Here is a 12,190-nt window from a genome sequence, read left to right on the forward strand (position 1 = left end):
GGTCCACTCGGTCAGTGTGAGACTGCGTGCCAGGTGTCGAAGCTGCCTTGCGGCGTCTGTCCTCGAAAGCGGAATTCGAACGCTGTGCTCTTCTTGATGTGCTGTGCGAGCAGCGTTATCGACGGAAACATTGCTACTGATTCCACAATGGCCAGGTACCCATTGAAAAACGACCTCGTGACTTATTTGTTGGACGTGATGGTAAAGTTTGACGACTTCGTATCTCAATTTGTCAAGGCATTCGTGTCGGAAAACTGACTGCGGGCACTGTAATGCCGGTTTTGAATCACAGAACACAGCCCATTTTCTAGGTCTTTCAGAATCAATGAATTCCAGTGCTCGACGCAGGGCCTTTAGTTCTGCCGCCGTTGAGGCCGTGACATGCGATGTCTTGAACCGCAGTGTCATTTTTGGCATTGGTATAACCATGGCACCACCAGAACTGCACGACGTAGTCGATCCATCGGTATAGATGTGCACGTGGTTGCTGTACTTTTCATGCAAATGAAGTAAGCTAAGCTGTTTTAGAGCAGGGGCCGGTAGATCTGTCTTTCTGTAGTCCTGCAATCATTATATGTACTTGTGGATGGCTCAAACACCACGGAGGAAACGCTGGCTTGGCCGCAGGTGCGTACCCTGAAGTAAACGACGCACGATGTGCACTGACAATACCGCTAAATGTCGAGCAGGGCCTTGCAGCAGTGAGGCTCGCCAAGTGGTGGGAAGGGGTCCTAGCACAATGCCTCAGATGCATACGCATTGTCTCAACGGTAATGTGCGTCGTGATTGGGTAATCCTACGCAAGGGCAATGGTTTCAGCCATTGATGCACTGCGTGGTAAGCCAAGACATATCTTAAGGGCTTGGGCTTGAATACTCTGAATCGCACGCAGGTTAGTCTTACAGGTGTTGGATATTGCAGGCAGGCTGTATCGCAAAAATCCAACGAACAACGCCACGTACAGCTGCAACATAGCGCGTATAGATACTCCCCAACATTTTCCTGCAAGGAACCTGAACAGGCGACAGATAGCAGTCAGCCGCTTTTTCACGTAATTCACGTGGGAAGTCCAAGATAGGTCTCTGTCAGTTACGATTCCCAAGAACCTGTGACTTCTGCTGTATGGTATAAGTTGCCCGTTAAAATATACGCAGTAAGCACACATTCGCTTCCTCGCGAATGCCACCATTGCGCACTTCCCGCATGAAATTAGAAGTCCTTGTTCACGAAGGTAGCAAGATGTAATTGTGGGTGCCTTCTGAAGCCGAGCGCGAAGCTGAATTCGTGTCACACCTGATGGCCAAATGCAGATGTCGTCCGCATAGATGGAAAGTCGTACGGTGCTTGGCAGGATGTCAACTAATCCATAGAGGGTGAGATTGGAAAGAGTCGGGCTAAGCACTCCGCCTTGAGGGACTCCTCGGCTATCGTAATGCTCGGATGTCGGGCCATTTTCTGTGTGCACGTAGAATGATCTCCTCTGTAAGTAGCTGCACAGCCACATATATGTGCCGCAAGGTTCTAGTTAGAAGGTGCTTTCAAATAATATTACATTACATTTAAATAATATGTAAAACAACACATACAAAAGAAAAGCGCCGGCTACGGGTCTGCGTAACAATCAGAAGAATGCTGAAATTTTTTCTATTTTTCTTGCTCGGTGGAAATAGAAAACATCGAGGCAGCTACTTCACGTAAAATAATTGACAACGAACTTCTCACGTAGGAAACGCCACCGCAGGTGAAACTCACAACTTATTTTTGGTCGTTAATTGCAAGCGGGAGTTACTTGCCCCATTTTGGAGGATTTTTAAGTTCATTTTAGAGAATTCCATGGTCAGAGATGTTAGTCACAGTACAATAAGTCGCACAGTCGTCAGCGAACATGTGAATTCTACAAGATACGTGCAGCGGAAGATCGTTAATGTACATTAGCAAAAGCATATTATACTATAAGAAAGAATATGTTTAATAGGAACTGCAGCATATACGGAAATTTCAGGAACGCCAAAGAGCCATACGGCGTGTTACCAGCATGACGACTCCTACAAATACCTGTCTGTAAAAAAAAGGTTGATTGCTCCCTCTCTCTCTCTCTCTCTCTTTCACACTGTGGTTACGTGGCAAATTTCTCACTGATCAGCAAGAACAAAACGAAAGCCTTTTTACATGTACGGATCGCGATGCATGGGGCAGTTGAACAGAAAGAAGTCTTGAAAAAGTTTCGAGGTAGAGCTTTATATCTTAATGTTTGGCTGCAAAAGCGTGATTCGCTTCTGCAGCGGCGGGTTAGTATCTGTATGTCGGGGTTGTGCTAGAGGCATGGTCACGTTATAGTAACGGGTGCTGCCAAGCAGATGAGGCCGTGAAGAAACTACTGATACACAGACATGGCGGCCATGCTGGGAGGGTACGTGATCATCAATGCTCGTATTTACAGGTGCGGCGAAAGTCTGCCTGTAACCATACCTCCGTAATCGCAAGTTACACAGCTACTGGTAGATTTAGGAATAGCGTTCAGAATTTTCGGGATGAAGATTTAATTACATAACTTGAAGAAAGGAACCGCGCAAAAGAGACTCGCTCTGCCCCCCCCCCCCCCCCCCCTATACACACACCACCAAGGGCGGCACGAAGCACGAGCCAAGGCCCTGGGAAAGACTTACTGGTCCCTCAAGGAGGTGGTCTACACAGATGCAGCTGCATACCGTGGAAGAGCCTTAGCGGTCGCGGCGACGACAAAGACGGATCTCCTCGTCGGCGCCACCATGCCAGACGCAACAACGCAGGAAGCAGAGGAACTGGCCGTGGCATTAGCCTAGCCCTCACACAGACATCGGCCACAGACATGTTTCCAATAAGTGCGCAGGAGCTTTAAGTGGGGCTGAGTGGCGCCAATGACTCAACGCATACTAACAGCCAAGCTGCCAGAAAGAAATGCTAAGAAATGTTAAGGTTAAAAAAATCTTGAGGCCTCCAGATTCATTTAACCCCCTGGGGTTGTTACTCATGCCCCCAATGTATGGTACACGAGCGCTTTAGCATTTCGCCCCATCAAAATGTAGCCACCGCGTCAGGAATTTGATCCTACGCCCTCGGGCTTTGCTGCGCAACGCTCAAGCCACTATACGCCACCACGGCGGATCGCGTCAAGTTTGCGTCAGGGCATGTTTCGCCCCGTAAGCATCTGTCACGATGTGCCGTATCAGCGTTCAAACTTCGTTACGGCTTTCATCAGAGGGCATTTTCATCTGACGTAGCTGCTGGGAGCTCGTTTTTGATATTAGCTCTATTGAACAGTGCGATTTGATGATGAGTATCTGTAAGTGCCATCGACAATATTTTTTCTTCAAACAGAGGTGAATTAGAATGTGACTGACTCCAAGTTGGCCACTTAAAAAATGGCTTTCGGGGCTCTAAAAAGAATGAATTTACAAATTTTTGTTAATCACTTTATTGAAACACGTTTTCAGAGCTAAAATATATCCGTCTCACCTAGGAACCTCTCCTAAAGATTTCCATAGCCTTTCTATAAAAGTGTTCTACAATCTAAAAAAAAACACCCTGAATATCCATTGCTCGAACACAATCGGGTGGTTCTGGCTGGCCTGGCTAGTCAAGAGAAGGTAAGCGTCTGGAAAAATTCGCTGAATGCATCTGCCTCGCCTTCAGCAACGCACAGTGGATGGACTGTGTGTCGAACTGCCTATTCTGTCGTTCTGCCATGCGCCAGTGGGGCTGCGCAGCATTGCACCACGCTTTCAGGATGCGAGACGGGCTTAAGACTTTCCGTAGGTGTCCACGCTCCCTTTGATTCTTCAACCAGTTACCAAACTTGCTCAAGCGAATTCACGGGCCACATTTGCACTGTTTTATAAACTTCGTGCGAGATGTAGTGCTTCATAGTCACGTGTGGCATATGTGTTTGATACCGAATGGTAAAGCAACGTTAAAAAGCAAGAGGCGAAAAACTTAAGGATGCAATTTTATTATTTTGAGGAATGTGAACAAGTTATAACCTTAAAGAATGCGCCTGCACACTTGCCGCTGTTTGATGTAATAATAATAATATTTGGGGTTTTACGTGCCAAAACCACTTTCTGATTATGAGGCACGCCGTAGTGGAGGACTCCGGAAATTTTGACCACCTGGGGTTCTTTAACGTGCACCTAAATCTAAGCACACGGGTGTTTTCGCATTTCGCCCCCATCGAAATGCGGCCACCGTGGCCGGGACTCGATCCCGCGACCTCGTGCTCAGCAGCCCAACACCATAGCCACTGAGCAACCACGGCGGGTGTTGTTTGATGTACCTGTTACGCGAGCCATTCGGGATGTGTCTGAATATGGGCCGCGTTATAACTTTCCGCAGACATATTTTTTTTTCTCTCAATGGTACCTGAACGCTGCGTATAATCCTGCTGGGAACTCAGCACCTCCCATCAACATGGAGGGTTCGACGTGTTTCTAGATGCTGCCGTTCAGTTGACTTTATTGTGCAGCAAGAAAACGCTTTCAGCCAATCGGTGTGGTGAATAAGCGAGAGGCGACAAAGACAAAATATAGCGTGATTTTCTATAATATCATAATGTCCTCGATCTATGCCTTTAACATTTCTGCAAAATGAAAGGTTTCATAAATACTGTATTGAACGGCTCCCGAAACAGTGCCGTCCTTCTTGCCCAAGTTTACCATTAATATGCTTTGACAGATGTCACTGACAGCGCCTTAAATGAGAGGGAAAAACCAATGTCGTCATCCGCAAAACCTGTCGCCTACTTTGATCTAAGTCACCCATCATCCACCGGGACAGCGGCACCGCTTACCTCATTTGTGGCGAGGTGCCAGCTTTTATCGCAGTGCTTCCCGCACCCGCATCGCAAGTCTTCAAAGTCTGGCCATATACGATCAACCGTAAGAATTTACGGTCTTTACACATGCGGACATTTATTCCTTAGGCTTTGCGAACCAAACATTTTGCACGTAGAAGTTCTCAGGAGTAGGTGCAATTAGTTCAAGAAACGCAGAAGGCTTTGCAAACCGCTATAAACAATTCCGCACTAAGCATTATAGAGCCCACATGACCCACGGTGAAAATTCACGCGAATGACTTTTTATCACAGAAATAGACAGTCACCAGAAATAGGCTCCAATAATTTCCAGAAGGGTCCTAATGAACGCTGATATTTCTATTCGGATGAAAGCTTTAAAGCAATTGACCCGCCCAGGTTGCTTAGTGACTATGCCCTTGCGCTGTTAATACGAGGTCATGGGATTTATTCCCGGCCATGGCGGCTGCATTTCGATGGAGGCGAAATGCAAAAAAAAAAAAACCACCCGGGTACTTAGATTCACGTACACGTTAAAGAACCCCTGATGGGTAAAATTATTCAGGAGTCCCTGTCTACGGCGTGTCTCATATAAACAGATCGTGGTTTTGGCACGTAATACGCCATGATATATAGTTAGTTAATGTTTTAGCGTTTAAGCGATTCCCATTAAAATATAAGACACCTGAAAACAACCGTCGACGAATATTTCATAACTGACAAATAAAGAGAATGACTAAATGCACAATGGGAGGTGAATAATTCTACTATACTACCTCTTAGGATCGATTCTAGTGCTATACGAACGTTTCTAGCATTTATCAACTATAAAGTGCTGAGGCAATGTGTTCAATAGCATGCTTATTGATATTGCAGGTTGTGATAACACGAATCCCATTTTCACTCTGATATAGTGAGTCTTTTAACAAGAATAAGACTGCAGGCATCACTGTCACAAACGTGCTTCGGTAGGACATTTATTTGTTAGAAAAAGAATGGGGTGCGGTTTTTTAGAGCACGAGCAAGTTTGCACAAGCGCGAGTAAGCAAAGAAGAAGAAGAAGAAGAAGAAGAAGCGAACCTTTCCTGTGCGCTCGTTCAGCTCGCTCTGGGTCTCAAACAGCATTTACGGCGCCTCAGCAGGTGACAGCAAGGTCGTCCCCGACTTCTACAGCAGCACCGGGGGTCCACCTACCGGCTTCACCGCGCCACGATGGGTAAGCGGTCCACAAAAGGCCATCAGGGGTCGAAATAGTGCTAGTAGCTGCTTAAGATCTCGTAAACCACCTAAATTGCGCCGGTAAGATCTGTAGAACCAGTATACAGTTAGGTACATAAGAGAAACCATGTCTCGAACGCGATGTTACGCGGCAATAGGTAGAACGAGAACAAGGTGAAACCAGGAGCCAACGTTTCGACGAGTGGACTTGTCTTCTTCAAGGGCTTGAAGCCTTGAAAAAGCAAGTCCACTAGCCGAAACGTTGGCTCCTGCTTTAACCTTGTTCTCCTTTTGCTGATTGTCTTGAATTTCCTTCTCCCGCCTTCCCTGTGTTTTCCCCGGGGTGTAAGTAGGCATACATAGACCCAGTGCCGACGCTGGATTTGGATTAGTCCTGCTGCATTTGGAGTCCCTAATGCGATACCATCCATGCGAAATCATGTTGACAGGTGAGCAATGCTGATATCAAGGACGCGAATTTGCGAAGAGTTGCTCAACGTCTAACTCAACTCTACGCCAATGAAATCAGTTTGTCTAGGTAGTGCTAGGGTCGGCCGATTACGTAAGAAGTACTCGCATGAGTTATCACCTGCAAGTAGCACCTCCAGCATAAGGTCCCCAAAGAAATCAATTTAAAATCGAAGGGAACATTGGCAGGGGCAACGCACCTCTGCCGCTGCATTTGAAAATTCCTGCGCGTAAGAAGAATTTTCCAGTTAAAATTGCTTTGCGGCATGAATAATGATCTGCTTCTCATCGGCTTTCGGAATAATACCTGCCGTTCTACATGCCCACCGGACGCTTCTTATACTAGCTCTGCTGTAAATTTTGGCAGTGTCTATATGGTGCCGTGCTCTTAGCTGTGGGAAGTCGGGTATCGATATGAGAATGTGATGAAGAAGAACGTGAGGACTTGGCAAATAGTTGAAGTGGCCTCATTATCCTCACATAGTTGAGCCTGTTTCCACTCCATGTAAACCTCGCGTATGCGTTAAAGGTGGTTCCATTTCAATCTTAGATTTCGACTGTGTACCTTAAGGTAATTCACCCGCCGTGGTTGCTCAGTGGCTATGGTGTTAGGCTGCTGAGCACGAGGTCGCGGGATCGAATACCGGCGACGGCGGCCGCATTTCGATGGGGGCGAAATGCGAAAACACCCGTGTACTTAGATTTAGGTGCACATTAAAGAACCGCAAGGGGTCAAAATTTCCGGAGTCCTCCACTACGGCGTGCCTCATAATCAGAACGCGGTTTTGGCACGTAAAACCCAGAATTTCTTGAAGTAATTTACATCACAGTTCTGCGCTATTTATCGCGTCAAGATATGCAATGTCGATGTAAGTGCTGAGAGCAAATTCAAAGGCGATACATACTCGGAGCGCGTGGCTGTCCGACCCTTTGTGCAATACCTGCCTGCTCGGGACAGTGATCCCATTCATTTTGTTATCAAACGAAAGCGAGTGCGTTGGTGATTGGATTGCGATTGTACTCAGCCCCACTCATCGATCACCCAGCGTTCATCGATGGTGGAAGAATGGTCCGTTCGGTCATAGTCTATGCCATCCGAGTATCGCATTTCAATTGTTCAGTGCTGCACAGTGCACAAGGAATGAAACGTGGCGGGGAGCATTTAGTAGAACCCTTGCTTATGTGCAAAATGCTCGAAGGTACAATGTTCCGTCGCTAGGCATGTAGCCACCAAAGGTGACGGGGACTCCAACCTAAGTTTTTACACCAAACTTAACTCTACGTGATGGCGGAAACGAAAGTATCTGCGTTAGTTAGCCCTAGACAGACACGTTTCATTGCGTGAGCACTGCAAACATATATTGTGCCAGTGCTGCTGCCGTCGTCCTGTTCCTCGGCCACTTCCTAAATGCTGTGTTCCCAGACTGTATGAGTGTCTTGAATTCCTGAACGACGAATGCCTGCCTTTTAAAGGCTTCACACAGTAGTAAGCAAGTGGCCGTTATTCTTAATTTTGTCAGGGGGATTTGGCATCTAGCTGCTATACCGTAGCGAGGTGATATTCTGTACTTCTGATAGAATCGTCACTGCCGGCAATGCGATCAACGATATTATTTTGTTATCGGTTAAATATTGAAGGCTACATTTCTGTCTTCAAAGCACCTCCAACAGTACATATATAGAGCCCCTAGAAATGTGAAATGTGCCCGGCTGTACTTGAACAGAACAGAAACACAGCCGTGCGTGACACTCTATTCGGTTCATTTTGCTTATTTACGAAGCTCTGGCGACAGAAAAGTTTACCGAGGACGGCTATATTCAAGCGTTCCGGCAAGGACTCAAGCAGGTCTCTGTGATTATTACGGAGTAATAGGGCGCGAAACAATGCGAAGGCCACGGCGTGATAGAGCGCCCAATTTTCTGCACACCTTTTTCACTCTCTTCTGACGATTTTCTCGCTCACGATTTCTTTTCCGTCCTTTTTACATCACGTTGTCTCGCATTACATTACATCGTAACAGGTAGGCACTAAATAGCACAACAAGTAGTGATAGACTCTGTGACATCGTAGACAATGTCTGGAGGCTTAGCAATTACACCTAAGGACCATTTTCTAAACCCTTAATACTGATCGGATTATGACACTGTTGAGGTGCGCTACTGGTGCATATGCGTACAGAAAAGAAACGCCATTAACACGAGGTGTTTGCGTGTCTACACGTCTGCAGCGGACCCAACGCATCAGGGGACAGCCACGTCGTCTACAATGCTAACAGCCTCTTCGACGACGATTCCAAGTATGAGTGTCGACGCCAGTGCGTCATCGCACCGCAAACCCTCACGTGAGTGCCTGATCTAGAATATAAACGAACAGTAGTGTTAGAAAGAACGGGCAACCAATAATCGGGGCCAAGTTGGAACATGGTTTTAAAATCTTACGCTGTCTTAAACATGGCCAGGCTTAGCTTGGTTAAGCCAAGAATGCGTTGCATATTGCGCGAGTTGGGGCCCAGCTTTTTTTCCGGCTGTCGTGATGTCACGTCACGTGGTTGCGCTCAAGGTCAATGGTGGCTGCCCGGCCGCGCCCAAGGGCTGAACTGAGTGAGTGCAATATGCAACGCATAAAAATAGAAGCAACTTAATAACAAACATAGCAAACTTAAAAGAGAATAGACCCACATATGAGACGCGCAGCAATGAAAAATGGCTCATACCCTCAATGGTGGCTGCCCGGCCGCGCCCAAGGGCTGAACTGAGTGATTGCAATATGCAACGCATAAAAAAAAGATCAGCAGCAGACACGCGTGACCGCGCAGAGTCGCCGACCAATATCTAGCGAAGCGGTCTCTGTCGATACTGCGAATTTCGGTCGCCTGTAAGATTAAATCAAACACTTAAAAACGTCGCCCCCATTATAATGCCGTTGAAAACGTTGAGTTTTAACCAAAGACCATATTTCACCAAACTCACGTCCGCGTTTGCGCGCACGTAAGCTACATGGTGCACCCGGTTAACCCTAGCGTTGATATAAGTGGCTGTTAAAGAGTTTTGCTACCACAGCGGCTTTAATTCTTCGCCGTTTGTGAAACGGTTAAAAGCTGTTTTCCTGTTGAGAGCGAAATAATAGGTGGAAAGAACGCCTTCAGAAACCATCTCAGGACGGCTGTTGACGTTAATGTGATTAGCATTAATGTAATACAGGTGCACATTGTACTGCCACAATTGCAACGCGTGACGTATGATTTGTGTGTTTGTTGCAAGCCTGTACTACTTCCCTTTTACATCAAACGTGACACTTGGTGTTACGTGCGATTTCCTCGAGACAGTGTGAAACACGGCGGATAACGACCGTGCAAAATTTTCCAGTACTTGATGAACGAACTTTTGCAAAGCGTGCAATTCTTCCGCACGCGGTTCGCTTCGCGTAGCCGAAACCCCCCTAATGTTCTCCTCTTTCCCGCCAAATTTTGTTTATGCGGAACTTTTCTCAGAGGAAAGCGGGCTAAGTTCTGCGCCATTTTTAACGGCGCCTGATTGACTCCGTAGAGCTTGCATACGTAATGTACTACAATCAACATACCTGACATACTAAGAAATTTCTCTGCATGTGACCCGCAACCTTCCTTTGTTCACTAAATATAAAGAAGGTGCCTTGCATACTTCACCGAGGTAAACAAAAATGTGCTATGTGGGACACGGAGTGCACACAAATAAGGAAGAATCGAGTATCCAGTAAATATTTGCAATGCTCGTAAATAACCTAGAAACTTTAATCATTCGGTACACGTCACCCCAAGCCTGGCCCCAATTTGCGCCCAATAGAATTCGGCGTCGCATGCAGTTGCTTTAGGACACTGAGGTACATTGCTGGTAAAGGTCGTGCAACACTTTCGAGCACTTGTTTAACGTATTCATTGCAAAATGCATGACTGCCTTAAGCTCGTGAAAGTGCGCCTACACGTTTCCCAGAACATGCCACGGAAACCATCGCATTGTTAATTTCGACGTACGTTTAGTGTTTTTTTGACGACATTAGGAAATCTCATGGATCATGAGATATGCTTCTAAGGCTTTTCAACACCTACATAAATATGTTTTCTACAAAAGGCTATAATTCGCCTAAACACTTTACACTTTCTTCGCAAATAACCTAGAACATGGTCCCTATTCTAACCGCATTTAAATAACTTGCTTAGTCTACATCACCAAGATGATCCCGAAGACCAAGTATATGCGTGAAATTGAACAAGAAACAAATTGGGTAAGCTGCGTCAGAGACGCCGCCACAGTAGTGTACGTGAATTGTCTTAGTTTCGCGCATTTGAAAGCCTACAAGTCTGACTTTTGTTATAGCTAGCGGGTGTATTTTTATGCGAAGCATATTACTAGAGCTCAACCCAGCTCCTCAGGCGCGGCGGTGTCGCCTTCAATACCACGTGACACCGTGACGTCATGACAGAGGAGAAACGGGGCTCCAACTCGCGCCGTTGCTCGCGGCGTCGCCTTCAAGGCTGACCACGTGACACCGTGACGTCACGACAGAGGAGAAACGGGGCTCCAACTCGCGCCGTCGCTCGCGGCGTCGCGGCGGTTAATAAGCAGCTGCGCTTGCCTCTGCTAGACACTCACGAGGTGAGATGCCTCCTGGATACAGAGCTGCTCATTGGAATGAGAAGCGAAGGTTGCGGCGTGCTACAGAGACTGTTTCTAGGTGGCTTTGCTACGGCGCAGCGACTACGTGCCCCGCATCGGACGCGGTGAGCGTCGAGCAACGCAGCGTTCGGCGCGACAACGAAATGTGCGCCTGAGCAAGCGCCGCACGCCTGAGCCGACGACACCGGCTTTTCTGCGACACGAGCTCCTTTACGCTGTCGCGTTAAAATTAAGGCTAGTATGCTTCGCATCCTGGGCTTAACCCTAGCTAAGCCACAGCCAGTTTTTGTCTAATTTTGCAATCGTGATTGCTTCGTATTCGCCCCATTTTTTCTAAATATGAACTCCGGGAAGGACATTGTCTCGACAGCATACCGTGAAGACGCCCATATAGCGGGCGCGAGCCCTTTTATTAAGACACATTGCACCACTGCAAAAAGTTCATATTTATGGTACGTTTGGCCACGATTATTTTTTCTGTGCAGACAAGATTTTCTCAAACATTCGAATTTAATCGTGCAATAATACGATATAGTTACGTCGGCTAAAGTTTAGCGAAAACCTGGTGCCATACGGGCCTTCTTGCGATTTCGTGCCACGAACATATGCGACGAAGTATCAGACATCTTCGACAATCGCGGTTACATCTCGTTGGCTGCCTAAAGCGAATGTACTCGTAAAGAATTTCGCGTTCGTTACCACTTTAAGAGGAAGTTATTTTTTCATTGCAAATTCGAAACTTTCATCCGTGCAGGGCGCTCTTCGCCCACGGCCACGAAGGCATCGACGGAAGTTCTACCACATCAAAGTGAGAAGCAGAATTTGTGCTTGCGCCGCTTTATCATGCCAACAATGGACAACGAATATGTATGCTTGGCTTATTACAGAAGCAGAGAACTAAGCAAATTCTCTAAAGCTAAAGCGTGCAGATGTGCATGTTAATGGAGCTTGTATAGGGACTAATTTGCCTTCCATGCCAGTGAGTTGCACTATAGAAGTTACTTGAAAATGCGACGAAAATGG

At 46.8% G+C, this 12,190-nt stretch overlaps 1 protein-coding gene across 1 annotated transcript in view; it reads left to right on the top strand.

Moving 5' to 3' along the window:
- Positions 1–5,902: 5,902 nt before the first annotated feature.
- Positions 5,903–12,190, top strand: part of LOC139055539 (uncharacterized) — a 75,440-nt gene continuing 69,152 nt past the window's right edge. Inside the window, exons 1-3 of the mRNA XM_070533042.1 lie at positions 5,903–6,044; positions 8,743–8,856; positions 11,922–11,975. The gene's annotated coding sequence lies outside the window, so the exon portion shown is untranslated. The remainder of the gene's footprint in view (positions 6,045–8,742; positions 8,857–11,921; positions 11,976–12,190) is intronic.

The sequence above is a fragment of the Dermacentor albipictus genome, chromosome 2 (assembly GCF_038994185.2).
Source record: "Dermacentor albipictus isolate Rhodes 1998 colony chromosome 2, USDA_Dalb.pri_finalv2, whole genome shotgun sequence".
Classification (NCBI taxonomy): domain Eukaryota; kingdom Metazoa; phylum Arthropoda; class Arachnida; order Ixodida; family Ixodidae; genus Dermacentor; species Dermacentor albipictus.